At 40.4% G+C, this 15,957-nt stretch overlaps 1 pseudogene; it reads left to right on the forward strand.

The window, feature by feature from the left end:
- Positions 1-850: 850 nt before the first annotated feature.
- On the forward strand, positions 851-15,298 carry LOC133832004 (manganese-dependent ADP-ribose/CDP-alcohol diphosphatase-like; annotated as a pseudogene).
- Positions 15,299-15,957: the final 659 nt, after the last annotated feature.

Consider the following 15,957-nt stretch of genomic DNA (forward strand, 5'->3'; position numbering starts at 1 on the left):
GAATGAGTGCACGGGCTTCCAAGCTCTCACTAACTCTTTAGATAGAGCTACTTAAAGATAGAAAAAATGCACAGTGAGCTTGGGGACCGATACTCTATATTTATAGAGTGAGACCTTCCATCAGAATCTCTGCTACAAATTGAGATATTCTTTCAATCAGTTGGGATATTCAAAATTGGGTAACAAACAAATTGGGTAACAAATAATGTTAACCATTAATTAGAATATTTATCAATAAATAAAATATTGACTTTGATATATTAAATGAATTTAAATCAATTAGTTGTAACAAATTGATTTTATATACCATATAAATAAATATTCTAACATTCTACATATAGAGTTCTCATCCACCATTTGATTTTCTAATGCCACCAAACCCCATTGGGGGTTAGAAATATGCACACAACAATTATAAAATATTATAGCTAATGAAAATCAAATTCAAGTTGTGTAACTCATTTAACACATCAATTGGTGAATATTTGTGATTGTTACAAAACTTACGATCATAATTACCATACCCAAAACAAATAAGCAAAAGGAGGATACTATAATAATTACCATACCCAAAACTCCTTCTCGTTCATATTATATGCATAAAGAATCAGTCTTTACATCTTTTTTCGTTGTCAAAGCCAGAGCCCATAGCCCAGAGCCTTCTCTTTGCTTTGTTAAGGTTCTTCAACTCTGACTTCCCTTCTTTCATTTGTCGTTTCTTTTATTCCTTTATGATAAATTCCTTGATTCTCGTTCAAATTTTCTGGGATTTCATGAGCAATAATTTTGTTAGAGAAACATGGAGTTATTATATCTGGTTTGGGTTGTTGGGGTTTGACTTGTGATTATTATGGATCCAAGTTTCACTGACTACTCAGATTTCACAAACAGTTTCATAATACAAAACCATTCCATCAACTTGTTCTCTTTAGAAGAACCATCTTTTCCATCTACCACAGTGAGCCCAGGTGAAGAAGAGGGTGACTCCATTGATGAAAATGAGTTCTCAATCTACGTTCTCAAGCTCATCAACCAGATTCTCATGGAAGAAAACATGGAGGAGGACGAGACCAGTATGTTTAACGACCCATTGGGTCTTCAACTCACAGAGAAATCATTCTACGATGCTCTTGGCGAGAGTTATCCCTATTCAACCAATCGGTCTCTTGAAAACCCAGAAACCAATTTTCCAGTAAGTTCTTCATTGCAGCCCTTTGTTCCCATGGACAACAATTTTTAGTTTGATTTGGCCATGGCCCAGAAAATATTTAGGGAAAGTGATTCAATCTCCCAGTTCAAGAGAGGGTTTGAGGAAGCAAGTAAGTTCCTCCCCAAAGGTGATTAGCTCATCTCACCCCAGTTGAAGAATCATCAGAAGGAAGAAGAAGAAGACGAGGATAGGCTGAGGTGAGAGATGTTTTAGTGGTGGTCGGAAGCGAGGAAGAAGGGTGGCGCTTGGGCTGTGTACGATTTGTGGTGTCGGATCTGTGCAAAACAACGGGGATGGCTGGGTTTGTGACGGGGTTTTGTGCGTAAGGGATGGGGGTTTCTGGTGGTGGTCGGAGGCGAGGGAGGAGGTTGGTTCGTGGTCAAATCTGGTTTTTTTTTTAGTCTTGAGATCTGTGGTAACTGGTTACCTTCACGTTGTTTGTTTGTATATTTTAGGAGGTAACTGGTTACCTTCACATTCTGATGTGTGTGTATATTTCTGGGTTCTATATGGTAACCGGTTACCTAGGTTAATAAATCATACTTACTCTTCTTTTTTTTCCTTCAAATGTGATGTTTTTTTTTTCATTTCTAATATGAGTGACTCGTCAACCTCTTATGATAACGGGTTACCCCTCTTATGGCAGTAAGTTACTGATCGCACTGTAATTGGTTACCCCTCCTAATACATGTTATTTAGTCTCTAAGATTATTTTTTACATAAATGTGAAAAACACACAAACAAGTAACTGGTTACCCCTCTAGATAAATATTATTTAAGTTAGCTGTATGATTTTTTTTACATAACTTTGAAAAATTAATTAAGTAACTGGTTACCTTACCCAGGTTTTAAAAAAAAAACGCACAACCTAAAAAAAAGGAAAAAAAAATATTTACAATAAATAAAAAAAATAATAAACACAATTCATATTAAAAAAAAAATTTCAAAACAACCATGGAAAAATTTAATATAAAAATAGTTATATAAAATTAATATAAAAAAATAATCAAATAAGCTAAAAAAAATAATCAAATTACAAACATATCCTTCCAAATTCATAAAGCTTGATGAAGAGGTGCCCTGTGTTAGGGGATGAGCGAAGGGGGATAGACAGCTTGATTCCAACTCGAGTGTTTATTCCAGGGCAATCAAAGTCTGAGACCGAGACTAGTTCCTCGGGGGTGACATGTCAGTTTACTAGCCCTGAGTTTTGAATTATGTTGTTTGGCTTTGGCGCTATGTTACTCTTTTGTTGGTATGTATATAGAGAAGGGTATATTGATGGTATATGTAGATCACATGGTTATGTTGTGATGGGAAAAAGTAAGATGGTATGGGCAACTTAAGAAATAAGTTGGGTTATGGAAAGGACTCACCGTTGGTTTCATGAGTTAGTTATGACTGACTATGGTTTGATCCAGGATATGGGTTGGTTAAGTAATTATAGGGCAGTCTTGAATGGCGAGGAAAGTATAGTAATTCTTGGGCTTGAAAGGGGAGAGCCTTGTATTAGTTGGCACGGTGCATGGATTTGGTTCTATATGCTTATGATACCGGATGTGAGGGCTAGAGTTTGTGCAGGGGGATGCATGAAACTCTTAGCCAGTGTGGTGAATATCACTTGGATTGTACCAGTGAGATCATGACAGACTGGATTAGTATGTGGGTTCTGATTATGGGTTACCAGATGGTTTGTCAGGACTTCTTGTTATAACAGGAAATTGGAATGGTGATTGGTTTAGTACCAGAGATGAAATCAGATGTAAACACTATTTCAAATGGCTCAGTGGAGTTAAAGAATTAAAGGGTTAGTTGTTGAGTAAGATGGAATCCTTTAAGGTGGATCTTGGATCTGGTTAAGACCAGTTAGAGATCAGAAAGAGAAAATTATATAAAAGATTGTGCTGGTATCAGGTTAGAGCACTGCGAGTGCTGAATATATCTTGAGAATTGGGTTGATGCTAAGTGTTTGTGAATGAAATGAATAGTGCATTCAAGGGTAAACTTGAATGGGATTTGCAATCGTCTTGGACGATGGTATAGTGGTGTTTTCTCTGCGGAGAATTTCCAAGAGTGAAGAGTGCCTTGGGGACAGGAGTGTCCATGGATAGTAAGGATATTTCAGGTGCCTTGGGGAGAAAGTGCTGGGTCTTTATAGACCAGGATCAGTTAGTGGGTTGTTATGACATCCTAGTGATAGAAGAAAAGTGATTGCCTATGCAACATGTTGATTAAAGAATCTGACCAGGACTGGGTAGAGTTTCTGGCAGGCCAAGTGGCCAGTTCATTATTGAGATTATTATCTCAAGAAAGATAAAAGGAAATATGGTTAAGTGAGCCACAGACGGGCAAGGTGGAATGGGAAGCTTTAGCTGGACTAGCTAAAGGTTGTCAAGTGACAAACGTGGATTTATGGTAATATAGAAATCGGACTTGGGATCCGATGGACATTGAGGTTAACGGGGAGATTCTGGATGAATCTCATGCTATTCTTTTGTTCTTTTCATTCAGGCATCATGGAAAGGTAACAGATTATGAAATCTTTATAGTGATGGCCTGAGATGAAGAGGAAAGTGATGAGATATGTGTAAAGTTCTTAACCTGTTAGCAGGTCAAGACAGTATATCAGGAAACAGCAAGGCCATTACAGCCTTTGGATATTTCATAGTGGGAATGGGTGAGCATCGCGATGAGTTTCGCGGTGGGAATCCCAGGTTGATGGATCGGTATGAAGTGGGTATTAAGTCATCGTGGACTGGTAGTCCAAGTGAGTTTAGTGTATCAGTAAGGATAGATGAATAGTATAGTTGATCAATATTTGAGTCTCCTTGTGAGAAGGATAGAGAGTCTTCGTGAACTCAAGGTCTATTTTATCAGATGAAGACTTTATTGTGACTTCCAAGTTTTGGAAGGGTTAAAAGGCAATGAGTATACAGGTGGAACTCAGTATAGTTTATCACTCTCAGACTGGTGGTAAATCAGAGAGAGAGGGTTATCCAATTATTATTGGAGGAACATCTTATAAGATGAGAGAGGTAATATATGTATATATTTGGATCCTGAGGTGGTTCAGGGGGTTTATGAGATTGCGAGAGCTTGAATTTTGGTTACTCAATTCTCTGAATAAATGGAAAAGTGTTATTGAACTGGAAAGTGGGAATGTGGAATTCCAGGTAGAAGAATATATCTTCTTTAGAGTATCACCATGGAAAGGGGTGAGGAGTCAAGGCAAGCTAAGCCCTAGATTATCTTGGCAGTTGAATCCTGGATAGGATTGGTTAGGTTGATTTTGGATCAGCCTATTCTTTGGCACTGTCAGTTGTACGCAGTGTGTTATGTGCTTCCGTGCAGTGGGCATGGGCCGAAGGAACCTATGAGTTGAGTTATGAGGATCTGAAGGTTAGGTTAAGTATTCCGGTAAGGAATAGCCAGTTCAGATTGTGACGTAAATAATGAGGTTCTATTGAGCAGAATACCTTGGGTTAAGGTAAGGTTATCGAAATACTGAAGTCAAGGAATGACTTAAGGAAATCTATGTCAAGTGAGTAGAATTCTTGTTCCGAGTTGTTGAGTGAATTTCGAGGACGAAATTTCTGTGAGGGGATAGTTGTAATGCCCCAAATTTCCTAATAAGGTTTAGGACCTTGATTAGGAGGCCGGGGGGGCCATAATTGATTTAATATGATATATAATAATTATATGCATGTTTACGTGAATTATATTATTATATGATGGTGAATGCATGCATATGGGTGTATTTATTATTATAAGGGCATTTTGGTAATTTGGCTTGTTGAGGGCATATTTGTAAATTGGGTGCATATTGTAATTTGTGAATGAGATTTAATTATTATGGAAATATATTCGAGCTATTCGACATGAGACGGTCATATATAATGGATTAGCGGTTCTGTCATAACGGGGTCAATTTTGGGGTAATAGAAATGTTTATTTGGTGATAGATTGGGAATATTTGAGATCAGGGTGAAATTCTGGAAGTTTTGACTATAGTGTCCCCGGGGGTGTTTTCGGGACCCCGAGCACGAGGTTTTATTTGAGGTTACTTAAGCTTGAAGTAGCTTGACAGATAAGAACGTACGTTAGAAACCTCTCGTTCTCTCTCAAAACAGATCGTTTTACCGTTTGAGCCTTTTTGAGGAAATCTTGAGTTCTGGGAGTCGGAATCAAGCGAGGGTCGAGGCATAGCGATCCTAGGAAAGATTAGAAGCTTCTTAACCGAAGGATTTGATGAGAAACAACCCAATCGAAGGTAATCTAAGTTTGAAGTTTTAAGTTTTTAAAGTTTTAAAGCTTAGAATTGGACTTTGTTAATTGTTGAGTTTTTGGTTGGTTTGAGCCTTGGGTTTTGGTGGTTTTGGACCATTGGGGAGCTTGGGAACTTTGATTTGATGATTGGGGAATGTTTGGGTATGTTTTTGGAGGATTTGGAGTGTTTAAAACGCGTTTGGGAATGGCCCAGGGTTGGGGGCCGCGACCCTGTTCTTGTGCGCCGCGGCCCTAGTTCGAAGAAGCAGGTGTCAGGAAGTGACCCTTGCTGGGCGCCGCGGCCCTTGATGGAGGGCGCCGCAGCCCTAGCCTCAGAGAACCCTGGGGGTCGCGGCCCAAGGTGCTAGGGCCGCAGCCCTTGCCCTGTTTTCACCCCGTTTGCTCGTTTTGACCCCGGGAACTTAGTTATGGGCCTCGGGAGTGTCCCTACTACTTGGATTAGTTTGGATTGATCTCTTGGGGGCTAGATATTGGTGTGGAACCTTTGATTATCATGTTATTGATGGTGTTCCATATTTGGTTATGATTAGGTGACCGCTAAGGGCTTAAAGGTTGATCGTTCTCAAGGGTCGTTCTTATATTGGTTCTAGCTCGAATCTTAGGTAAGAAAACTGCACCCTGTGTATATGAGACATGCATGGTTATTATTGATGCATGTCGGTTGATTATTATGTATGAGACATGCATGGTTATTATTGATGCATGCCGGTTGGTTATTATGTATGAGACATGCATGGTTATTATTGATGCATGTCGGTTGATTGTTATGTACGACATGCGTGGTTATTATGATGCATGTTGGTTGATTAATGAGTATGAGATGCATGGTTATTATTGAAGCATGTCGGTTGATTATTATGTATGACATGCATGGCTATTCTTGACGCATGCTGGTTGACTATGAAACATGACATGCATGGCTGTTATTGGTGCATGTTAGATTGCTGGATTTATTGCATATGATGCATGAGAAACATGTGATTGGGACATGCCTTATATACTGAGTATGATATCGTTCAGAGCTTGAGTCTCTGTGTTGATGCATGGGCCTAATAGTACTAATACCTATTTAGTAAGCATGCTAAATACCTCATTTATGGATATGGAATATGTGATATGTGATTGGTGGCATGTCTTACTAGTGAAAGACACTGACTAGTCAGGGACCGACCCTAAAGTCGAGAATCACGCATTGAATGGCTCTATGGCATTAATGCTAGACCGACTCTAAAGTCGAAGAACTTATAAGCGCTTGCCTGGTCTACAACCAAATGACTATAGCCAAGGTATATGACCCCGGTGACCGTTTGTCACATGGCTAAGGGACGTTGTCCATAGTTTCGACTCTAGAGTCGTGAGGAAGGTTATGTTGGTGACTAATCACCTTGCACCTGTCCTAATCAAACTTAAGAAAGAATCACTTATCGGTTAAGCCCTGGTGACCCTATCGTCACATGGCTAGAAGGAGCGATGCTCATTATTGTGACTTTTGGCTATTGTCACCTATTTTCCTGGACTGATAGTCCTGAATGGTTATTATGATCGTTGTTGATATTATATCATGTTATATTGTGTTTTCTTGCTGGGCTTCGGCTCACGGGTGCTACGTGGTGCAGGTAAATGCAAGAGGAAGCTGGACCATCCTTGATTTGGAGAGCTTAGGTGATGACGTGTACATATGCAGCTGCTCGACCACCACGGCCGAGGTTTAAAGTGGAACTAGGGTTGAACCCTGTTTTGCCGCTTAGAATGGCCTGTTGTAAATGTTTTCTGTAATAGACTCTGAAACTTTACTTTCGAGATCCCAATGTATATATATTAAACGTTCTAGTGAAACGTTACATCCTAACCAAAGTTTTTTAATCCCTAAACCGCTAATCATACTTAGTTCACGATTTTGGCCAAATGACTCGATTAGCAAGTTTAGCACTGTTTACAAGGCACACCGTAACGGTCCCTGGAGTTTGGGGCGTTATAACTTGGTATCAGAGCGAGCCAAGGTTTATGGTTCCTGAAGACAAGCTGGGCATGTACACTCATCACTGAAGATAGCTTCACTCAGGGAATGGTAATCATTTCTGTAGCTATGTGTATAGCTGTTTGAATAAAATGTGAATGCTTTACCTGTACATTGTATTAGGGAGCATGAGATTCTGATAGAGCCTGGCTCTTGACTATATGATTATATGCTCCGTGAATATTTATATGACTGTGATCATATGGTTACCTGCTCTGTGAATATATATGTATAATTGTGTTATTGCATGCTGGGGTTAGAAGCATGGTTTGAGTATTGAAAGAGCAGGGAATATGAGTAAAGTATGAATGCCATGGGCATGATTGCAGCACTGCAAGTGGTTTATGATTGTGGTGTGGTAAGGTTTATCCCGTGGGAAAAGCCCTTGATATGGTTATTGTGACTAATGGATCAAGTTATTGACTGCAAATTAAATCAGCAGGGTTATATTCAAGGCAGATTATGAGGCCTGGTGATAGTTACGCAGGGGCTGGGAGTTACAGCCAGGGTATTAGTTCTTCGTCTGCATCTCTGAATGTTCAGCAGACGCTTACAGATTTGCAATTAAGAATGCAGAGGCAGGAGGAAGAGATCAGGTATTTGAAGCAACAGCGGGGTCTGTTGGGGAGTACCTCTTCCTTTGTTATGCCAGGGGTGGCATCAGTTTCAGCTCAGCCTAGGATTGAGAACAGGTGGGAATTTCTCTGTGAAAGATTCCTGAGGTTTTATCCTCCAATCTTTGAGGGAGACCTAGATCCATTTAGAGTTGAGCAATGGATGGGCATGATCAGCTCCATTATGGATAGTATGGGACTGGTGGGTCACGATAGAGTGATCTGTGCTACATGTGTATTGCGGGATGATGCCCGGACATGGTGGGAGGTAGTATCCCAGACACGAGACACAGCTGTGATGAACTGGAAAGAATTTAGGCAGCTGTTTAATGAGAAGTATTATTGTGATGTGGCTAAGACTGCTAAGGTGAGTGAGTTTCTGAGTCTTGCTCAGGGCAATGCGTCAGTGACCGAGTATGTTACTAAATTTGATGAGTTGGCCAAGTTTGCCTTAGACATGGTACCCACAGATGTGGCTCGGAAGGAAAGATTTATTCAGGGGTTGAATCCTGGAATAGCTCAGGGCATTAGAATTGCCCCAGTGTATGAAGTCTCTACCTATGCTCAGGTGGTAAAGAAGGCTTTTGCTGTTGAGAGTATAGTAGTTGGGCAACAGAGTGCTGGAGAGCACGGAGCCCAAATAGTGGTACCTCCACTTATTGGAGCAAGTAAGAAGAAAAGCTGGAAGACTCGTCCAATATGCATGCGGTGCAAGAGACGTCACTTGGGAAAATGCCGAGCAAAGGCATGTGTTTGCATGTGGTATGGTTGGGCATATTGTGAAGAGGTGCCCTGTGTTAGGGGATGAGCGAAGGGGGATAGACAGCTTGATTCCAACTCGAGTGTTTATTCCAGGGCAATCAAAGTCTGAGACCGAGACTAGTTCCTCGGGGGTGACATGTCAGTTTACTAGCCCTGAGTTTTGAATTATGTTGTTTGGCTTTGGCGCTATGTTACTCTTTTGTTGGTATGTATATAGAGAAGGGTATATTGATGGTATATGTAGATCACATGGTTATGTTGTGATGGGAAAAAGTAAGATGGTATGGGCAACTTAAGAAATAAGTTGGGTTATGGAAAGGACTCACCGTTGGTTTCATGAGTTAGTTATGACTGACTATGGTTTGATCCAGGATATGGGTTGGTTAAGTAATTATAGGGCAGTCTTGAATGGCGAGGAAAGTATAGTAATTCTTGGGCTTGAAAGGGGAGAGCCTTGTATTAGTTGGCACGGTGCATGGATTTGGTTCTATATGCTTATGATACCGGATGTGAGGGCTAGAGTTTGTGCAGGGGGATGCATGAAACTCTTAGCCAGTGTGGTGAATATCACTTGGATTGTACCAGTGAGATCATGACAGACTGGATTAGTATGTGGGTTCTGATTATGGGTTACCAGATGGTTTGTCAGGACTTCTTGTTATAACAGGAAATTGGAATGGTGATTGGTTTAGTACCAGAGATGAAATCAGATGTAAACACTATTTCAAATGGCTCAGTGGAGTTAAAGAATTAAAGGGTTAGTTGTTGAGTAAGATGGAATCCTTTAAGGTGGATCTTGGATCTGGTTAAGACCAGTTAGAGATCAGAAAGAGAAAATTATATAAAAGATTGTGCTGGTATCAGGTTAGAGCACTGCGAGTGCTGAATATATCTTGAGAATTGGGTTGATGCTAAGTGTTTGTGAATGAAATGAATAGTGCATTCAAGGGTAAACTTGAATGGGATTTGCAATCGTCTTGGACGATGGTATAGTGGTGTTTTCTCTGCGGAGAATTTCCAAGAGTGAAGAGTGCCTTGGGGACAGGAGTGTCCATGGATAGTAAGGATATTTCAGGTGCCTTGGGGAGAAAGTGCTGGGTCTTTATAGACCAGGATCAGTTAGTGGGTTGTTATGACATCCTAGTGATAGAAGAAAAGTGATTGCCTATGCAACATGTTGATTAAAGAATCTGACCAGGACTGGGTAGAGTTTCTGGCAGGCCAAGTGGCCAGTTCATTATTGAGATTATTATCTCAAGAAAGATAAAAGGAAATATGGTTAAGTGAGCCACAGACGGGCAAGGTGGAATGGGAAGCTTTAGCTGGACTAGCTAAAGGTTGTCAAGTGACAAACGTGGATTTATGGTAATATAGAAATCGGACTTGGGATCCGATGGACATTGAGGTTAACGGGGAGATTCTGGATGAATCTCATGCTATTCTTTTGTTCTTTTCATTCAGGCATCATGGAAAGGTAACAGATTATGAAATCTTTATAGTGATGGCCTGAGATGAAGAGGAAAGTGATGAGATATGTGTAAAGTTCTTAACCTGTTAGCAGGTCAAGACAGTATATCAGGAAACAGCAAGGCCATTACAGCCTTTGGATATTTCATAGTGGGAATGGGTGAGCATCGCGATGAGTTTCGCGGTGGGAATCCCAGGTTGATGGATCGGTATGAAGTGGGTATTAAGTCATCGTGGACTGGTAGTCCAAGTGAGTTTAGTGTATCAGTAAGGATAGATGAATAGTATAGTTGATCAATATTTGAGTCTCCTTGTGAGAAGGATAGAGAGTCTTCGTGAACTCAAGGTCTATTTTATCAGATGAAGACTTTATTGTGACTTCCAAGTTTTGGAAGGGTTAAAAGGCAATGAGTATACAGGTGGAACTCAGTATAGTTTATCACTCTCAGACTGGTGGTAAATCAGAGAGAGAGGGTTATCCAATTATTATTGGAGGAACATCTTATAAGATGAGAGAGGTAATATATGTATATATTTGGATCCTGAGGTGGTTCAGGGGGTTTATGAGATTGCGAGAGCTTGAATTTTGGTTACTCAATTCTCCGAATAAATGGAAAAGTGTTATTGAACTGGAAAGTGGGAATGTGGAATTCCAGGTAGAAGAATATATCTTCTTTAGAGTATCACCATGGAAAGGGGTGAGGAGTCAAGGCAAGCTAAGCCCTAGATTATCTTGGCAGTTGAATCCTGGATAGGATTGGTTAGGTTGATTTTGGATCAGCCTATTCTTTGGCACTGTCAGTTGTACGCAGTGTGTTATGTGCTTCCGTGCAGTGGGCATGGGCCGAAGGAACCTATGAGTTGAGTTATGAGGATCTGAAGGTTAGGTTAAGTATTCCGGTAAGGAATAGCCAGTTCAGATTGTGACGTAAATAATGAGGTTCTATTGAGCAGAATACCTTGGGTTAAGGTAAGGTTATCGAAATACTGAAGTCAAGGAATGACTTAAGGAAATCTATGTCAAGTGAGTAGAATTCTTGTTCCGAGTTGTTGAGTGAATTTCGAGGACGAAATTTCTGTGAGGGGATAGTTGTAATGCCCCAAATTTCCTAATAAGGTTTAGGACCTTGATTAGGAGGCCGGGGGGGCCATAATTGATTTAATATGATATATAATAATTATATGCATGTTTACGTGAATTATATTATTATATGATGGTGAATGCATGCATATGGGTGTATTTATTATTATAAGGGCATTTTGGTAATTTGGCTTGTTGAGGGCATATTTGTAAATTGGGTGCATATTGTAATTTGTGAATGAGATTTAATTATTATGGAAATATATTCGAGCTATTCGACATGAGACGGTCATATATAATGGATTAGCGGTTCTGTCATAACGGGGTCAATTTTGGGGTAATAGAAATGTTTATTTGGTGATAGATTGGGAATATTTGAGATCAGGGTGAAATTCTGGAAGTTTTGACTATAGTGTCCCCGGGGGTGTTTTCGGGACCCCGAGCACGAGGTTTTATTTGAGGTTACTTAAGCTTGAAGTAGCTTGACAGATAAGAACGTACGTTAGAAACCTCTCGTTCTCTCTCAAAACAGATCGTTTTACCGTTTGAGCCTTTTTGAGGAAATCTTGAGTTCTGGGAGTCGGAATCAAGCGAGGGTCGAGGCATAGCGATCCTAGGAAAGATTAGAAGCTTCTTAACCGAAGGATTTGATGAGAAACAACCCAATCGAAGGTAATCTAAGTTTGAAGTTTTAAGTTTTTAAAGTTTTAAAGCTTAGAATTGGACTTTGTTAATTGTTGAGTTTTTGGTTGGTTTGAGCCTTGGGTTTTGGTGGTTTTGGACCATTGGGGAGCTTGGGAACTTTGATTTGATGATTGGGGAATGTTTGGGTATGTTTTTGGAGGATTTGGAGTGTTTAAAACGCGTTTGGGAATGGCCCAGGGTTGGGGGCCGCGACCCTGTTCTTGTGCGCCGCGGCCCTAGTTCGAAGAAGCAGGTGTCAGGAAGTGACCCTTGCTGGGCGCCGCGGCCCTTGATGGAGGGCGCCGCAGCCCTAGCCTCAGAGAACCCTGGGGGTCGCGGCCCAAGGTGCTAGGGCCGCAGCCCTTGCCCTGTTTTCACCCCGTTTGCTCGTTTTGACCCCGGGAACTTAGTTATGGGCCTCGGGAGTGTCCCTACTACTTGGATTAGTTTGGATTGATCTCTTGGGGGCTAGATATTGGTGTGGAACCTTTGATTATCATGTTATTGATGGTGTTCCATATTTGGTTATGATTAGGTGACCGCTAAGGGCTTAAAGGTTGATCGTTCTCAAGGGTCGTTCTTATATTGGTTCTAGCTCGAATCTTAGGTAAGAAAACTGCACCCTGTGTATATGAGACATGCATGGTTATTATTGATGCATGTCGGTTGATTATTATGTATGAGACATGCATGGTTATTATTGATGCATGCCGGTTGGTTATTATGTATGAGACATGCATGGTTATTATTGATGCATGTCGGTTGATTGTTATGTACGACATGCGTGGTTATTATGATGCATGTTGGTTGATTAATGAGTATGAGATGCATGGTTATTATTGAAGCATGTCGGTTGATTATTATGTATGACATGCATGGCTATTCTTGACGCATGCTGGTTGACTATGAAACATGACATGCATGGCTGTTATTGGTGCATGTTAGATTGCTGGATTTATTGCATATGATGCATGAGAAACATGTGATTGGGACATGCCTTATATACTGAGTATGATATCGTTCAGAGCTTGAGTCTCTGTGTTGATGCATGGGCCTAATAGTACTAATACCTATTTAGTAAGCATGCTAAATACCTCATTTATGGATATGGAATATGTGATATGTGATTGGTGGCATGTCTTACTAGTGAAAGACACTGACTAGTCAGGGACCGACCCTAAAGTCGAGAATCACGCATTGAATGGCTCTATGGCATTAATGCTAGACCGACTCTAAAGTCGAAGAACTTATAAGCGCTTGCCTGGTCTACAACCAAATGACTATAGCCAAGGTATATGACCCCGGTGACCGTTTGTCACATGGCTAAGGGACGTTGTCCATAGTTTCGACTCTAGAGTCGTGAGGAAGGTTATGTTGGTGACTAATCACCTTGCACCTGTCCTAATCAAACTTAAGAAAGAATCACTTATCGGTTAAGCCCTGGTGACCCTATCGTCACATGGCTAGAAGGAGCGATGCTCATTATTGTGACTTTTGGCTATTGTCACCTATTTTCCTGGACTGATAGTCCTGAATGGTTATTATGATCGTTGTTGATATTATATCATGTTATATTGTGTTTTCTTGCTGGGCTTCGGCTCACGGGTGCTACGTGGTGCAGGTAAATGCAAGAGGAAGCTGGACCATCCTTGATTTGGAGAGCTTAGGTGATGACGTGTACATATGCAGCTGCTCGACCACCACGGCCGAGGTTTAAAGTGGAACTAGGGTTGAACCCTGTTTTGCCGCTTAGAATGGCCTGTTGTAAATGTTTTCTGTAATAGACTCTGAAACTTTACTTTCGAGATCCCAATGTATATATATTAAACGTTCTAGTGAAACGTTACATCCTAACCAAAGTTTTTTAATCCCTAAACCGCTAATCATACTTAGTTCACGATTTTGGCCAAATGACTCGATTAGCGAGTTTAACACTGTTTACAAGGCACACCGTAACGGTCCCTGGAGTTTGGGGCATTACAGGAACTGAACTTGCCTTGTGGATGTTTCTCTTGTATGCGAATTTGCTAAGCTAATGATTTTAGAATTGGGATAAAAATAAAATAGCAGATGGAAGTTTAAACATTGTTAGTACAAAAACAAAAACAGTATAGAGTTGTGTTTCTTTGACATTGCATTCTGAAGCAGATTAATCACAATTTAGCTTGACAACATGTATTATGTTGTTTATAGGATGAGCTGCAAGCTTACATTATGGGACCTGCTAATGCATTTAGTAGATAGGGGAATCGCCCCGTCTTCTCTTTTGGTGTAATCTCTGATGTTCAGCATGCTGATATTCCTGATGGCTGCTCTTTTCTTGGTGTTCCATGGTATTATCTTCATAGTATTCTTGTGTTACAGAGAGCGGTGCAGAGATGGAACGAGGACAAGCAGCATAAATTTGTCATCAATTTTCGGGATATTGTTGATGGCTTTTGCCCGAAAGACCAATCTTTAAGTGCAGTAAAAAAGGTTGTTGAAGAATTTGAGAAAATTGATGGCCCTGTCTATCATATATGATTGGAAATCACTGCCTATACAATCTTCCTCATGACAAGTTGCTTCCAATGTTGAAGATTCCAAGTGAGGACGGATGTGCTTACTACGATTTCTCTCCAGCACCCGAGTTTAGATTTGTTGTCTTGGATGGCTATGACATAAGCGTAATTGGCTGGCCTCAAGATCACCCCAAAAGATTGGAAGCTATGAAATTCCTCTAGGAGAAGAATCCAAATTCAGATAAGAATAGCCCCGACAGACTAGTTGGCCTCGAGAGAAGGTTCCTCATGTTTAATGGAGCTGTAGGGAAAGAGCAACTGAAATGGTTAGATAGCATCCTTCAAGAGGCAACAAACATGAGGCAAAAAGTAGTGATCTGTTGCCATCTGCCTTTAGATCCCAGCTCAACATCTTTTGCAGCTCTTCTATGGAACTTCGACGAAGTAATGAATCTGATACACAAATACATTAGTGTAAAGGTTTGCATTGCTGATCATAATCACAAAGGTGGGCATTCAATTGACTCTCATGGAATACACCATAGAGTTTATGAAGCTGCCCTTGAGTGCCCTCCAATAACAAATGCCTTTGGATATATCGAACTTTATAATGATAGACTATTGCTTATTGGTACTGGTCGTATGGAAAGTACTGAAATGTGCTTCGGTCCTTAAGCAGACAATTGATAAAGCTTGGAAGACTATGGATGTTTCTTTATGTCCATATGGAGAGAACTCCAACATTTTAGGATTCAAAAGTCGAATACTTTCATGGTAAAATACCATGATCATTGTCAAACTATCTCTTTTCTCTAAAGCCATTGTTCTTTTTGGACCTTTGGGTCAAAGCAAAAACAAGACCGAAAAAAACCACTTGGGCCAAGGAAAAACTGATTTGAAAATTCAAATAAGAAAAGGAAAAAATATGTCTTGTTACACCTAAGAGGGTCAATATATATAGGCTAAAACAAAAGCCCAGGAACAAAACATAGCCCAACAACTAACTAACTAACCAAAAGGTTAAAACAATAGAATAAAAACTCAATAAATAGAGAGGTGTATTTCTGTTACTCCCCCTCAAGATGGGGCAAAGATATTGTGAAGACTCATCTTGGAGACAAGAGTGTGAAACTGAGTTATTGGTAGAGCTTTGGTGAGGATGTCAGCAAGCTGGTTGTTGGTGGCGACATGTAATGTTTTGATGATGCCTTGGTTGATCTTGTCGCGAACTAAATGACAATCTATCTCAATGTGTTTTGTTCTCTCATGAAAGACAGGATTGGAAGAGATATGAAGAGCTGCTTGGCTGTCACAGTAAAGAAGAATTGGTTTTG

The sequence above is a fragment of the Humulus lupulus genome, chromosome 4 (assembly GCF_963169125.1).
Source record: "Humulus lupulus chromosome 4, drHumLupu1.1, whole genome shotgun sequence".
Lineage (NCBI taxonomy): Eukaryota > Viridiplantae > Streptophyta > Magnoliopsida > Rosales > Cannabaceae > Humulus > Humulus lupulus.